This window comes from Camellia sinensis, chromosome 11 (assembly GCF_055761805.1).
Source record: "Camellia sinensis isolate YWXY chromosome 11, ASM5576180v1, whole genome shotgun sequence".
Taxonomy (NCBI): Eukaryota; Viridiplantae; Streptophyta; class Magnoliopsida; order Ericales; family Theaceae; genus Camellia; species Camellia sinensis.
In genome coordinates, this window is record NC_138971.1 from 4,223,874 (window position 1) to 4,241,617 (window position 17,744).

Consider the following 17,744-nt stretch of genomic DNA (forward strand, 5'->3'; position numbering starts at 1 on the left):
GAGAATCCGTATAGGTGTTCGAGTGTTCGAACCGTAATGCGCAAGAAATGGTACGGAAACCCCGTATTTACATATCCGCCACTGTGTAGGAGAATCCGTATAGCTGTTCGAGTGTTCGAACCGTAATGCGCAAGAAATGGTACCGAAACCCCGTATTTACATATCTGCCACTGTGCAGGAGAATCTGCATAGGTGTTCGAGTGTTCGAACCGTATTGCGCAAGAAATGGTATGTAAACCCCGTATTTACATATCTGCCACTATGCAGGAGAATCCGTATAGGTGTTCGAGTGTTCGAACCGTAATGCGCAAGAAATGGTACCGAAACCCCGTATTTACATATCTGCCACAGTGCAGGATAATCCGCATAGGTGTTCGAGTGTTCGAACTGTATTGCGCATTAAACGGTATGTAAACCCCGTATTTACATATCTGCCACTGTGTAGGAGAATCCGTATAGGTGTTCGACTGTTCGAACCGTAATGCGCAAGAAATGGTATGTAAACCCCGTATTTACATATCTGCCACTGTGCAGGAGAATCCGTATAGGTGTTCGAGTGTTCCAACCGTAATGCGCAAGAAATGGTACCGAAACCCCGTATTTACATATCTGCCACTGTGCAGGAGAATCCGTATAGGTGTTCGAGTGTTCGAACCGTAATGCGCAAGAAATGGTACCGAAACCCCGTACTTACATATCTGCCACTGTGCAGGAGAATCCGGATAGGTGTTTGAGTGTTCGAACCGTAATGCGCAAGAAATGGTACCGAAACCCCGTATTTACATATCTGCCACTGTGCAGGAGAATCCGCATAGGTGTTCGAGTGTTCGAACCGTATTGCGCAAGAAATGGTATGTAAACCCCGTATTTACATATCTGCCACTGTGCAGGAGAATCCGTATAGGTGTTCGAGTGTTCGAACCGTAATGCGCAAGAAATGGTATGGAAACCCCGTATTTACATATCTGCCACTGTGCAGGAGAATCCGTATAGGTGTTCGAGTGTTCGAACCGTAATGCGCAAGAAATGGTACGGAAACCCCGTATTTACATATCCGCCACTGTGTAGGAGAATCCGTATAGCTGTTCGAGTGTTCGAACCGTAATGCGCAAGAAATGGTACCGAAACCCCGTATTTACATATCTGCCACTGTGTAGGAGAATCCGCACAGGTGTTCGAGTGTTCGAACCGTAACGCGCATGAAATGGTATGTAAACCCCGTATTTACATATCTGCCACTGTGCAGTAGAATCCGTATATGTGTTCGAGTGTTCGAACCGTAATGCGCAAGAAATGGTACGGAAACCCCGTATTTACATATCTGCCACTGTGCAGGAGAATCCGCATAGGTGTTCGAGTGTTCGAACCGTAATGCGCAAGAAATGGTATGTAAACCCCGTATTTACATATCTGCCACTGTGCAGGAGAATCCGCATAGGTGTTCGAGTGTTCGAACCGTAATGCGCAAGAAATGGTATGTAAACCCCGTATTTACATATCTGCCACTGTGCAGGAGAATCCGTATAGGTGTTCGAGTGTTCCAACCGTAATGCGCAAGAAATGGTACCGAAACCCCGTATTTACATATCTGCCACTGTGCAGGAGAATCCGTATAGGTGTTCGAGTGTTCGAACCGTAATGCGCAAGAAATGGTACCGAAACCCCGTATTTACATATCTGCCACTGTGCAGGAGAATCAGCATAGGTGTTCGAGTGTTCGAACCGTAATGCACAAGAAATGGTATGTAAACCCCGTATTTACATATCTGCCACTGTGCAGGAGAATCCGTATAGGTGTTCGAGTGTTCGAACCATAATGCGCAAGAAATGGTACGGAAACCCCGTATTTACAGATCTGCCACTGTGTAGGAGAATCCGTATAGCTGTTCGAGTGTTCGAACCGTAATGCGCAAGAAATGGTACCGAAACCCCGTATTTACATATCTGCCACTGTGTAGGAGAATCCGCATAGGTGTTCGAGTGTTCGAACCGTAATGCGCAAGAAATGGTATGTAAACCCCGTATTTACATATCTGCCACTGTGCAGGAGAATCCGTATATGTGTTCGAGTGTTCGAACCGTAATGCGCAAAAATTGGTACGGAAACCCCGTATTTACATATCTGCCACTGTGCAGGAGAATCCGCATAGGTGTTCGAGTGTTCGAACCGTAATGCGCAAGAAATGGTATGTAAACCCCGTATTTACATATCTGCCACTGTGCAGGAGAATCCGCATAGGTGTTCGAGTGTTCGAACCGTATTGTGCATGAAATGGTATGTAAACCCCGTATTTACATATCTGCCACTGTGCAGGAGAATCCGTATAGGTGTTCGAGTGTTCCAACCGTAATGCGCAAGAAATGGTACCGAAACCCCGTATTTACATATCTGCCACTGTACAGGAGAATCCGTATAGGTGTTCGAGTGTTCGAACCGTAATGCGCAAGAAATGGTACCGAAACCCCGCATTTACATATCTGCCACTGTGCAGGAGAATCCGCATAGGTGTTCGAGTGTTCGAACCGTAATGCGCAAGAAATGGTATGTAAACCCCGTATTTACATATCTGCCACTGTGCAGGAGAATCCGCATAGGTGTTCGAGTGTTCGAACCGTAATGCGCAAGAAATGGTATGTAAACCCCGTATTTACATATCTGCCACTGTGCAGCAGAATCCGTATAGGTGTTCGAGTGTTCCAACCGTAATACGCAAGAAATGGTACCGAAACCCCGTATTTACATATCTGCCACTGTGCAGGAGAATCCGTATAGGTGTTCGAGTGTTCGAACCGTAATGCGCAAGAAATGGTACCGAAACCCCGTATTTACATATCTGCCACTGTGCAGGAGAATCCGGATAGGTGTTCGAGTGTTCGAACCGTAATGCGCAAGAAATGGTACCGAAACCCCGTATTTACATATCTGCCACTGTGTAGGAGAATCGGCATAGGTGTTCGAGTGTTCGAACCGTAATGCGCAAGAAATGGTATGTAAACCCCGTATTTACATATCTGCAACTGTGCAGGAGAATCCGCATAGGTGTTCGAGTGTTCGAACCGTAATGCGCAAGAAATGGTATGTAAACCCCGTATTTACATATCTGCCACTGTGCAGGAGAATCCGTATAGGTGTTCGAGTGTTCCAACCGTAATGCGCAAGAAATGGTACCGAAACCCCGTATTTACATATCTGCCACTGTGCAGGAGAATCCGTATAGGTGTTCGAGTGTTCGAACCGTAATGCGCAAGAAATGGTACCGAAATCCCGTATTTACATATCTGCCACTGTGCAGGAGAATCCGGATAGGTGTTCGAGTGTTCGAACCGTAATGCGAAAGAAATGGTACCGAAACCCCGTATTTACATATCTGCCACTGTGCAGGACAATCTGCATAGGTGTTCGAGTGTTCGAACCGTATTGCGCAAGAAATGGTATGTAAACCCCGTATTTACATATCTGCCACTGTGCAGGAGAATCCGTATAGGTGTTCGAGTGTTCGAACCGTAATGCGCAAGAAATGGTACCGAAACCTCGTATTTACATATCTGCCACAGTGCAGGATAATCCGCATAGGTGTTCGAGTGTTCGAACTGTATTGCGCATGAAACGGTATGTAAACCCCGTATTTACATATCTGTCACTGTGTAGGAGAATCCGTATAGGTGTTCGAGTGTTCGAACCGTAATGCGCAAGAAATGGGATGTAAACCCCGTATTTACATATCTGCCACTGTGCAGGAGAATCCGTATAGGTGTTCGAGTGTTCCAACCGTAATGCGCAAGAAATGGTACCGAAACCCCGTATTTACATATCTGCCACTGTGCAGGAGAATCCGTATAGGTGTTCGAGTGTTCGAACCGTAAAGCGCAAGAAATGGTACCGAAACCCCGTATTTACATATCTGCCACTGTGCAGGAGAATCCGCATAGGTGTTCGAGTGTTCGAACCGTAATGCGCAAGAAATGGTATGTAAGCCCCGTATTTACATATTTGCCACTGTGCAGGAGAATCCGCATAGGTGTTCGAGTGTTCGAACCGTAATGCGCAAGAAATGGTATGTAAACCCCGTATTTACATATCTGCCACTGTGCAGGAGAATCCGTATAGGTGTTCGAGTGTTCCAACCGTAATGCGCAAGAAATGGTACCGAAACCCCGTATTTACATATCTGCCACTGTGCAGGAGAATCCGTATAGGTGTTCGAGTGTTCGAACCGTAATGCGCAAGAAATGGTACCGAAATCCCGTATTTACATATCTGCCACTGTGCAGGAGAATCCGGATAGGTGTCCGAGTGTTCGAACCGTAATGCGCAACAAATGGTACCGAAACCCCGTATTTACATATCTGCCACTGTGTAGGAGAATCGGCATAGGTGTTCGAGTGTTCGAACCGTAATGCGCAAGAAATGGTATGTAAACCCCGTATTTACATATCTGCAACTGTGCAGGAGAATCAGCATAGGTGTTCGAGTGTTCGAACCGTAATGCGCAAGAAATGGTATGTAAACCTCGTATTTACATATCTGCCATTGTGCAGGAGAATCCTTATAGGTGTTCGAGAGTTCCAACCGTAATGCGCAAGAAATGATACCGAAACCCCGTATTTACATATCTGCCACTGTGCAGGAGAATCCGTATAGGTGTTCGTGTGTTCGAACCGTAATGCGCAAGAAATGGTACCGAAATCCCGTATTAACATATCTGCCACTATGCAGGAGAATCCGGATAGGTGTTCGAGTGTTCGAACCGTAATGCGAAAGAAATGGTACCGAAACCCCGTATTTACATATCTGCCACTGTGCAGGAGAATCTGCATAGGTGTTCGAGTGTTCGAACCGTATTGCGCAAGAAATGGTATGTAAACCCCGTATTTACATATCTGCCACTGTGCAGGAGAATCCGTATAGGTGTTCGAGTGTTCGAACCGTAATGCGCAAGAATGGTACCGAAACCCCGTATTTACATATCTGCCACTGTGCAGGATAATCCGCATAGGTGTTCGAGTGTTCGAACCGTACTGCGCATGAAACGGTATGTAAACCCCGTATTTACATATCTGCCACTGTGTAGGAGAATCCGTATAGGTGTTCGAGTGTTCGAACCGTAATGCGCAAGAAATGGTATGTAAACCCCGTATTTACATATCTGCCACTGTGCAGGAGAATCCGTATAGGTGTTCGAGTGTTCCAACCGTAATGCGCAAGAAATGGTACCGAAACCCCGTATTTACATATCTGCCACTGTGCAGGAGAATCCGTATAGGTGTTCGAGTGTTCGAACCGTAATGCGCAAGAAATGGTACCGAAACCCCGTATTTACATATCTGCCACTGTGCAGGAGAATCCGGATAGGTGTCCGAGTGTTCGAACCGTAATGCGCAAGAAATGGTACCGAAACCCCGTATTTACATATCTGCCACTGTGTAGGAGAATCGGCATAGGTGTTCGAGTGTTCGAACCGTAATGCGCAAGAAATGGTATGTAAACCCCGTATTTACATATCTGCAACTGTGCAGGAGAATCAGCATAGGTGTTCGAGTGTTCGAACCGTAATGCGCAAGAAATGGTATGTAAACCCCGTATTTACATATCTGCCACTGTGCAGGAGAATCCTTATAGGTGTTCGAGTGTTCCAACCGTAATGCGCAAGAAATGGTACCGAAACCCCGTATTTACATATCTGCCACTTTGCAGGAGAATCCGTATAGGTGTTCGTGTGTTCGAACCGTAATGCGCAAGAAATGGTACCGAAATCCCGTATTTACATATCTGCCACTGTGCAGGAGAATCCGGATAGGTGTTCGAGTGTTCGAACCGTAATGCGAAAGAAATGGTACCGAAACCCCGTATTTACATATCTGCCACTGTGCAGGAGAATCTGCATAGGTGTTCGAGTGTTCGAACCGTATTGCGCAAGAAATGGTATGTAAACCCCGTATTTACATATCTGCCACTGTGCAGGAGAATCCGTATAGGTGTTCGAGTGTTCGAACCGTAATGCGCAAGAAATGGTATGGAATCCCCGTATTTACATATCTGCCACTGTGCAGGATAATCCGCATAGGTGTTCGAGTGTTCGAACCGTATTGCGCATGAAACGGTATGTAAACCCCGTATTTACATATCTGCCACTGTGTAGGAGAATCCGTATAGCTGTTCGAGTGTTCGAACCGTAATGCGCAAGAAATGGTACCGAAACCCCGTATTTACATATCTGCCACTGTGCAGGAGAATCCGCATAGGTGTTCGAGTGTTCGAACCGTAATGCGCATGAAATGGTATGTAAACCCCGTATTTACATATCTGCCACTGTGCAGGAGAATCCGTATATGTGTTCGAGTGTTCGAACCGTAATGCGCAAGAAATGGTACGGAAACCCCGTATTTACATATCTGCCACTGTGTAGGAGAATCCGCATAGGTGTTCGAGTGTTCGAACCGTAATGCGCAAGAAATGGTATGTAAACCCCGTATTTACATATCTGCCACTGTGCAGGAGAATCCGCATAGGTGTTCGAGTGTTCGAACCGTAATGCGCAAGAAATGGTATGTAAACCCCGTATTTACATATCTGCCACTGTGCAGGAGAATCCGTATAGGTGTTCGAGTGTTCCAACCGTAATGCGCAAGAAATGGTACCGAAACCCCGTATTTACATATCTGCCACTGTGTAGGAGAATCCGTATAGGTGTTCGAGTGTTCGAACCGTAATGCGCAAGAAATGGTACCGAAACCCCGTATTTACATATCTGCCACTGTGCAGGAGAATCCGGATAGGTGTCCGAGTGTTCGAACCGTAATGCGCAACAAATGGTACCGAAACCCCGTATTTACATATCTGCCACTGTGTAGGAGAATCGGCATAGGTGTTCGAGTGTTCGAACCGTAATGCGCAAGAAATGGTACCGAAACCCCGTATTTACATATCTGCCACTGTGCAGGAGAATCCGTAAAGGTGTTCGAGTGTTCGAACCGTAATGCGCAAGAAATGGTACCGAAACCCCGTATTTACATATCTGCCACTGTGCAGGAGAATCCGGATAGGTGTTCGAGTGTTCGAACCGTAATGCGCAAGAAATGGCACCGAAACCCCGTATTTACATATCTGCCACTGTGCAGGAGAATCCGTATAGGTGTTCGTGTGTTCGAACCGTAATGCGCAAGAAATGGTACCGAAATCCCGTATTTACATATCTGCCACTGTGCAGGAGAATCCGGATAGGTGTTCGAGTGTTCGAACCGTAATGCGAAAGAAATGGTACCGAAACCCCGTATTTACATATCTGCCACTGTGCAGGAGAATCTGCATAGGTGTTCGAGTGTTCGAACCGTATTGCGCAAGAAATGGTATGTAAACCCCGTATTTACATATCTGCCACTGTGCAGGAGAATCCGTATAGGTGTTCGAGTGTTCGAACCGTAATGCGCAAGAATGGTACCGAAACCCCGTATTTACATATCTGCCACTGTGCAGGATAATCCGCATAGGTGTTCGAGTGTTCGAACCGTATTGCGCATGAAACGGTATGTAAACCCCGTATTTACATATCTGCCACTGTGTAGGAGAATCCGTATAGGTGTTCGAGTGTTCGAACCGTAATGCGCAAGAAATGGTATGTAAACCCCGTATTTACATATCTGCCACTGTGCAGGAGAATCCGTATAGGTGTTCGAGTGTTCCAACCGTAATGCGCAAGAAATGGTACCGAAACCCCGTATTTACATATCTGCCACTGTGTAGGAGAATCCGGATAGGTGTCCGAGTGTTCGAACCGTAATGCGCAAGAAATGGTACCGAAACCCCGTATTTACATATCTGCCACTGTGCAGGAGAATCCGGATAGGTGTTTGAGTGTTCGAACCGTAATGCGCAAGAAATGGTACCGAAACCCCGTATTTACATATCTGCCACTGTGCAGGAGAATCCGCATAGGTGTTCGAGTGTTCGAACCGTATTGCGCAAGAAATGGTATGTAAACCCCGTATTTACATATCTGCCACTGTGCAGGAGAATCCGTATAGGTGTTCGAGTGTTCGAACCGTAATGCGCAAGAAATGGTATGGAATCCCCGTATTTACATAACTGCCACTGTGCAGGAGAATCCGTATAGGTGTTCGAGTGTTCGAACCGTAATGCGCAAGAAATGGTACGGAAACCCCGTATTTACATATCTGCCACTGTGTAGGAGAATCCGTATAGCTGTTCGAGTGTTCGAACCGTAATGCGCAAGAAATGGTACCGAAACCCCGTATTTACATATCTGCCACTGTGCAGGAGAATCCGCATAGGTGTTCGAGTGTTCGAACCGTAATGCGCATGAAATGGTATGTAAACCCCGTATTTACATATCTGCCACTGTGCAGGAGAATCCGTATATGTGTTCGAGTGTTCGAACCGTAATGCGCAAGAAATGGTACGGAAACCCCGTATTTACATATCTGCCACTGTGCAGGAGAATCCGCATAGGTGTTCGAGTGTTCGAACCGTAATGCGCAAGAAATGGTATGTAAACCCCGTATTTACATATCTGCCACTGGGCAGGAGAATCCGCATAGGTGTTCGAGTGTTCGAACCGTAATGCGCAAGAAATGGTATGTAAACCCCGTATTTACATATCTGCCACTGTGCAGGAGAATCCGTATAGGTGTTCGAGTGTTCCAACCGTAATGCGCAAGAAATGGTACCGAAACCCCGTATTTACATATCTGCCACTGTGCAGGAGAATCCGTATAGGTGTTCGAGTGTTCGAACCGTAATGCGCAAGAAATGGTACCGAAACCCCGTATTTACATATCTGCCACTGTGCAGGAGAATCCGGATAGGTGTTCGAGTGTTCGAACCGTAATGTGCAAGAAATGGTATGTAAACCCCGTATTTACATATCTGCCACTGTGCAGGAGAATCCGCATAGGTGTTCGAGTGTTCGAACCGTAATACGCAAGAAATGGTATGTAAACCCCGTATTTACATATCTGCCACTGTGCAGGAGAATCCGTATAGGTATTCGAGTGTTCCAACCGTAATGCGCAAGAAATGGCACCGAAACCCCGTATTTACATATCTGCCACTGTGCAGGAGAATCCGTATAGGTGTTCGAGTGTTCGAACCGTAATGCGCAAGAAATGGTACCGAAACCCCGTATTTACATATCTGCCACTGTGCAGGAGAATCCGGATAGGTGTTCGAGTGTTCGAACCGTAATGCGCAAGAAATGGTACCGAAACCCCGTATTTACATATCTGCCACTGTGTACGAGAATCGGCATAGGTGTTCGAGTGTTCGAACCGTAATGCGCAAGAAATGGTATGTAAACCCGGTATTTACATATCTGCAACTGTGTAGGAGAATCAGCATAGGTGTTCGAGTGTTCGAACCGTAATGCGCAAGAAATGGTATGTAAACCCCGTATTTACATATCTGCCACTGTGCAGGAGAATCCGTATAGGTGTTCGAGTGTTCCAACCGTAATCCGCAAGAAATGGTACCGAAACCCCGTATTTACATATCTGCCACTGTGCAGGAGAATCCGTATAGGTGTTCGAGTGTTCGAACCGTAATGCGCAAGAAATGGTACCGAAATCCCGTATTTACATATCTGCCACTGTGCAGGAGAATCCGGATAGGTGCTCGAGTGTTCGAACCGTAATGCGAAAGAAATGGTACCGAAACCCCGTATTTACATATCTGCCACTGTGCAGGAGAATCTGCATAGGTGTTCGAGTGTTCGAACCGTATTGCGCACGAAATGGTATGTAAACCCCGTATTTACATATCTGCCACTGTGCAGGAGAATCCGTATAGGTGTTCGAGTGTTCGAACCGTAATGCGCAAGAAATGGTACCGAAACCCCGTATTTACATATCTGCCACTGTGCTGGAGAATCCGTACAGGTGTTCGAGTGTTCGAACCGTAATGCGCAAGAAATGGTACCGAAACCCCGTATTTACATATCTGCCACTGTGCAGGAGAATCCGTAAAGGTGTTCGAGTGTTCGAACCGTAATGCGCAAGAAATGGTACCGAAACCCCGTATTTACATATCTGCCACTGTGCAGGAGAATCCGGATAGGTGTTCGAGTGTTCGAACCGTAATGCGCAAGAAATGGCACCGAAACCCCGTATTTACATATCTGCCACTGTGCAGGAGAATCCGCATAGGTGTTCGAGTGTTCGAACCGTATTGGGCAAGAAATGGTATGTAAACCCCGTATTTACATATCTGCCACTGTGCAGGAGAATCCGTATAGGTGTTCGAGTGTTCGAACCGTAATGCGCAAGAAATGGTACCGAAACCCCGTATTTACATATCTGCCACTGTGCTGGAGAATCCCTATAGGTGTTCGAGTGTTCGAACCGTAATGCGCAAAAAATGGTACCGAAACCCCGTATTTACATATCTGCCACTGTGCAGGAGAATCCGCATAGGTGTTCGAGTGTTCGAACCGTAATGCGCAAGAAATGGTATGGAAACCCCGTATTTACATATCTGCCACTGTGCAGGAGAATCCGTATAGGTGTTCGAGTGTTCGAACCGTAATGCGCAAGAAATGGTACGGAAACCCCGTATTTACATATCTGCCACTGTGCAGGAGAATCCGTATAGGTGTTCGAGTGTTCGAACCGTAATGCGCAAGAAATGGTACCGAAACCCCGTATTTACATATCTGCCACTGTGCAGGAGAATCCGCATAGGTGTTCGAGTGTTCGAACCATATTGCGCAAGAAATGGTATGTAAACCCCGTATTTACATATCTGCCATTGTGCAGGAGAATCCGTATAGGTGTTCGAGTGTTCGAACCGTAATGCGCAAGAAATGGTATGGAAACCCCGTATTTACATATCTGCCACTGCGCAGGAGAATCCGTAGAGGTGTTCGAGTGTTCGAACCGTAATGCGCAAGAAATGGTACGGAAACCCCGTATTTACATATCTGCCACTGTGCAGGAGAATCCGTATAGGTGTTCGAGTGTTCGAACCGTAATGCGCAAGAAATGGTACCGAAACCCCGTATTTACATATCTGTCACTGTGCAGGAGAATCCGTATAGGTGTTCGAGTGTTCGAACCGTAAGGCGCAAGAAATGGTACCGAAATCCCGTATTTACATATCTGCCACTGTGCAGGAGAATCCGGATAGGTGTTCGAGTGTTCGAACCGTAATGCGAAAGAAATAGTACCGAAACCCCGTATTTACATATCTGCCACTGTGCAGGAGAATCTGCATAGGTGTTCGAGTGTTCGAACCGTATTGCGCAAGAAACGGTATGTAAACCCCGTATTTACATATCTGCCACTGTGCAGGAGAATCCGTATAGGTGTTCGAGTGTTCGAACCGTAATGCGCAAGAAATGGTATGTAAACCCCGTATTTACATATCTGCCACTGTGCAGCAGAATCCGTATAGGTGTTCGAGTGTTCGAACCGTAATGCGCAAGAAATGGTACGGAAACCCCGTATTTACATATCTGCCACTGTGTAGGAGAATCCGTATAGCTGTTCGAGTGTTCGAACCGTAATGCGCAAGAAATGGTACCGAAACCCCGTATTTACATATCTGCCACTGTGAAGGAGAATCCGCATAGGTCTTCGAGTGTTCGAACCGTAATGCGCAAGAAATGGTATGTAAACCCCGTATTTACATATCTGCCACTGTGCAGGAGAATCCGTATGGGTGTTCGAGTGTTCGAACCGTAATGCGCAAGAAATGGTACGGAAACCCCGTATTTACATATCTGCCACTGTGCAGGAGAATCCGCATAGGTGTTCGAGTGTTCGAACCGTAATGCGGAAGAAATGGTATGTAAACCCCGTATTTACATATCTGCCACTGTGCAGGAGAATCCGCATAGGTGTTCGAGTGTTCGAACCGTAATGCGCAAGAAATGGTATGTAAACCCCGTATTTACATATCTGCCACTGTGCAGGAGAATCCGTATAGGTGTTCGAGTGTTCCAACCGTAATGCGCAAGAAATGGTACCGAAACCCCGTATTTACATATCTGCCACTGTGCAGGAGAATCCGTATAGCTGTTCGAGTGTTCGAACCGTAATGCGCAAGAAATGGTACCGAAACCCCGTATTTACATATCTGCCACTGTGTAGGAGAATCCGCACAGGTGTTCGAGTGTTCGAACCGTAACGCGCATGAAATGGTATGTAAACCCCGTATTTACATATCTGCCACTGTGCAGGAGAATCCGTATATGTGTTCGAGTGTTCGAACCGTAATGCGCAAGAAATGGTATGTAAACCCCGTATTTACATATCTGCCACTGTGCAGGAGAATCCGCATAGGTGTTCGAGTGTTCGAACCGTAATGCGCAAGAAATGGTATGTAAACCCCGTATTTACATATCTGCCACTGTGCAGGAGAATCCGCATAGGTGTTCGAGTGTTCGAACCGTAATGCGCAAGAAATGGTATGTAAACCCCGTATTTACATATCTGCCACTGTGCAGGAGAATCCGTATAGGTGTTCTAGTGTTCCAACCGTAATGCGCAAGAAATGGTACCGAAACCCCGTATTTACATATCTGCCACTGTGCAGGAGAATCCGTATAGGTGTTCGAGTGTTCGAACCGTAATGCGCAAGAAATGGTACCGAAACCCCGTATTTACATATCTGCCACTGTGCAGGAGAATCAGCATAGGTGTTCGAGTGTTCGAACCGTAATGCACAAGAAATGGTATGTAAACCCCGTATTTACATATCTGCCACTGTGCAGGAGAATCCGTATAGGTGTTCGAGTGTTCGAACCATAATGCGCAAGAAATGGTACGGAAACCCCGTATTTACAGATCTGCCACTGTGTAGGAGAATCCGTATAGCTGTTCGAGTGTTCGAACCGTAATGCGCAAGAAATGGTACCGAAACCCCGTATTTACATATCTGCCACTGTGTAGGAGAATCCGCATAGGTGTTCGAGTGTTCGAACCGTAATGCGCAAGAAATGGTATGTAAACCCCGTATTTACATATCTGCCACTGTGCAGGAGAATCCGTATATGTGTTCGAGTGTTCGAACCGTAATGCGCAAAAATTGGTACGGAAACCCCGTATTTACATATCTGCCACTGTGCAGGAGAATCCGCATAGGTGTTCGAGTGTTCGAACCGTAATGCGCAAGAAATGGTATGTAAACCCCGTATTTACATATCTGCCACTGTGCAGGAGAATCCGCATAGGTGTTCGAGTGTTCGAACCGTATTGTGCATGAAATGGTATGTAAACCCCGTATTTACATATCTGCCACTGTGCAGGAGAATCCGTATAGGTGTTCGAGTGTTCCAACCGTAATGCGCAAGAAATGGTACCGAAACCCCGTATTTACATATCTGCCACTGTGCAGGAGAATCCGTATAGGTGTTCGAGTGTTCGAACCGTAATGCGCAAGAAATGGTACCGAAACCCCGCATTTACATATCTGCCACTGTGCAGGAGAATCCGCATAGGTGTTCGAGTGTTCGAACCGTAATGCGCAAGAAATGGTATGTAAACCCCGTATTTACATATCTGCCACTGTGCAGGAGAATCCGCATAGGTGTTCGAGTGTTCGAACCGTAATGCGCAAGAAATGGTATGTAAACCCCGTATTTACATATCTGCCACTGTGCAGGAGAATCCGTATAGGTGTTCGAGTGTTCCAACCGTAATGCGCAAGAAATGGTACCGAAACCCCGTATTTACATATCTGCCACTGTGCAGGAGAATCCGTATAGCTGTTCGAGTGTTCGAACCGTAATGCGCAAGAAATGGTACCGAAACCCCGTATTTACATATCTGCCACTGTGTAGGAGAATCCGCACAGGTGTTCGAGTGTTCGAACCGTAACGCGCATGAAATGGTATGTAAACCCCGTATTTACATATCTGCCACTGTGCAGGAGAATCCGTATATATGTTCGAGTGTTCGAACCGTAATGCGCAAGAAATGGTATGTAAACCCCGTATTTACATATCTGCCACTGTGCAGGAGAATCCGCATAGGTGTTCGAGTGTTCGAACCGTAATGCGCAAGAAATGGTATGTAAACCCCGTATTTACATATCTGCCACTGTGCAGGAGAATCCGCATAGGTGTTCGAGTGTTCGAACCGTAATGCGCAAGAAATGGTATGTAAACCCCGTATTTACATATCTGCCACTGTGCAGGAGAATCCGTATAGGTGTTCGAGTGTTCCAACCGTAATGCGCAAGAAATGGTTCCGAAACCCCGTATTTACATATCTGCCACTGTGCAGGAGAATCCGTATAGGTGTTCGAGTGTTCGAACCGTAATGCGCAAGAAATGGTACCGAAACCCCGTATTTACATATCTGCCACGGTGCAGGAGAATCAGCATAGGTGTTCGAGTGTTCGAACCGTAATGCACAAGAAATGGTATGTAAACCCCGTATTTACATATCTGCCACTGTGCAGGAGAATCCGTATAGGTGTTCGAGTGTTCGAACCATAATGCGCAAGAAATGGTACGGAAACCCCGTATTTACAGATCTGCCACTGTGTAGGAGAATCCGTATAGCTGTTCGAGTGTTCGAACCGTAATGCGCAAGAAATGGTACCGAAACCCCGTATTTACATATCTGCCACTGTGTAGGAGAATCCGCATAGGTGTTCGAGTGTTCGAACCGTAATGCGCAAGAAATGGTATGTAAACCCCGTATTTACATATCTGCCACTGTGCAGGAGAATCCGTATAGGTGTTCGAGTGTTCCAACCGTAATGCGCAAGAAATGGTACCGAAACCCCGTATTTACATATCTGCCACTGTGCAGGAGAATCCGTATAGCTGTTCGAGTGTTCGAACCGTAATGCGCAAGAAATGGTACCGAAACCCCGTATTTACATATCTGCCACTGTGTAGGAGAATCCGCACAGGTGTTCGAGTGTTCGAACCGTAACGCGCATGAAATGGTATGTAAACCCCGTATTTACATATCTGCCACTGTGCAGGAGAATCCGTATATGTGTTCGAGTGTTCGAACCGTAATGCGCAAGAAATGGTATGTAAACCCCGTATTTACATATCTGCCACTGTGCAGGAGAATCCGCATAGGTGTTCGAGTGTTCGAACCGTAATGCGCAAGAAATGGTATGTAAACCCCGTATTTACATATCTGCCACTGTGCAGGAGAATCCGCATAGGTGTTCGAGTGTTCGAACCGTAATGCGCAAGAAATGGTATGTAAACCCCGTATTTACATATCTGCCACTGTGCAGGAGAATCCGTCTAGGTGTTCTAGTGTTCCAACCGTAATGCGCAAGAAATGGTACCGAAACCCCGTATTTACATATCTGCCACTGTGCAGGAGAATCCGTATAGGTGTTCGAGTGTTCGAACCGTAATGCGCAAGAAATGGTACCGAAACCCCGTATTTACATATCTGCCAATGTGCAGGAGAATCAGCATAGGTGTTCGAGTGTTCGAACCGTAATGCACAAGAAATGGTATGTAAACCCCGTATTTACATATCTGCCACTGTGCAGGAGAATCCGTATAGGTGTTCGAGTGTTCGAACCATAATGCGCAAGAAATGGTACGGAAACCCCGTATTTACAGATCTGCCACTGTGTAGGAGAATCCGTATAGCTGTTCGAGTGTTCGAACCGTAATGCGCAAGAAATGGTACCGAAACCCCGTATTTACATATCTGCCACTGTGTAGGAGAATCCGCATAGGTGTTCGAGTGTTCGAACCGTAATGCGCAAGAAATGGTATGTAAACCCCGTATTTACATATCTGCCACTGTGCAGGAGAATCCGTATATGTGTTCGAGTGTTCGAACCGTAATGCGTAAAAATTGGTACGGAAACCCCGTATTTACATATCTGCCACTGTGCAGGAGAATCCGCATAGGTGTTCGAGTGTTCGAACCGTAATGCGCAAGAAATGGTATGTAAACCCCGTATTTACATATCTGCCACTGTGCAGGAGAATCCGCATAGGTGTTCGAGTGTTCGAACCGTATTGTGCATGAAATGGTATGTAAACCCCGTATTTACATATCTGCCACTGTGCAGGAGAATCCGTATAGGTGTTCGAGTGTTCCAACCGTAATGCGCAAGAAATGGTACCGAAACCCCGTATTTACATATCTGCCACTGTGCAGGAGAATCCGTATAGGTGTTCGAGTGTTCGAACCGTAATGCGCAAGAAATGGTACCGAAACCCCGCATTTACATATCTGCCACTGTGCAGGAGAATCCGCATAGGTGTTCGAGTGTTCGAACCGTAATGCGCAAGAAATGGTATGTAAACCCCGTATTTACATATCTGCCACTGTGCAGGAGAATCCGCATAGGTGTTCGAGTGTTCGAACCGTAATGCGCAAGAAATGGTATGTAAACCCCGTATTTACATATCTGCCACTGTGCAGGAGAATCCGTATAGGTGTTCGAGTGTTCCAACCGTAATGCGCAAGAAATGGTACCGAAATCCCGTATTTACATATCTGCCACTGTGCAGGAGAATCCGTATAGCTGTTCGAGTGTTCGAACCGTAATGCGCAAGAAATGGTACCGAAACCCCGTATTTACATATCTGCCACTGTGTAGGAGAATCCGCACAGGTGTTCGAGTGTTCGAACCGTAACGCGCATGAAATGGTATGTAAACCCCGTATTTACATATCTGCCACTGTGCAGGAGAATCCGTATATGTGTTCGAGTGTTCGAACCGTAATGCGCAAGAAATGGTATGTAAACCCCGTATTTACATATCTGCCACTGTGCAGGAGAATCCGCATAGGTGTTCGAGTGTTCGAACCGTAATGCGCAAGAAATGGTATGTAAACCCCGTATTTACATATCTGCCACTGTGCAGGAGAATCCGCATAGGTGTTCGAGTGTTCGAACCGTAATGCGCAAGAAATGGTATGTAAACCCCGTATTTACATATCTGCCACTGTGCAGGAGAATCCGTATAGGTGTTCGAGTGTTCCAACCGTAATGCGCAAGAAATGGTACCGAAACCCCGTATTTACATATCTGCCACTGTGCAGGAGAATCCGTATAGGTGTTCGAGTGTTCGAACCGTAATGCGCAAGAAATGGTACCGAAACCCCGTATTTACATATCTGCCACTGTGCAGGAGAATCAGCATAGGTGTTCGAGTGTTCGAACCGTAATGCACAAGAAATGGTATGTAAACCCCGTATTTACATATCTGCCACTGTGCAGGAGAATCCGTATAGGTGTTCGAGTGTTCGAACCATAATGCGCAAGAAATGGTACGGAAACCCCGTATTTACAGATCTGCCACTGTGTAGGAGAATCCGTATAGCTGTTCGAGTGTTCGAACCGTAATGCGCAAGAAATGGTACCGAAACCCCGTATTTACATATCTGCCACTGTGTAGGAGAATCCGCATAGGTGTTCGAGTGTTCGAACCGTAATGCGCAAGAAATGGTATGTAAACCCCGTATTTACATATCTGCCACTGTGCAGGAGAATCCGTATAGGTGTTCGAGTGTTCCAACCGTAATGCGCAAGAAATGGTACCGAAACCCCGTATTTACATATCTGCCACTGTGCAGGAGAATCCGTATAGCTGTTCGAGTGTTCGAACCGTAATGCGCAAGAAATGGTACCGAAACCCCGTATTTACATATCTGCCACTGTGTAGGAGAATCCGCACAGGTGTTCGAGTGTTCGAACCGTAACGCGCATGAAATGGTATGTAAACCCCGTATTTACATATCTGCCACTGTGCAGGAGAATCCGTATATGTGTTCGAGTGTTCGAACCGT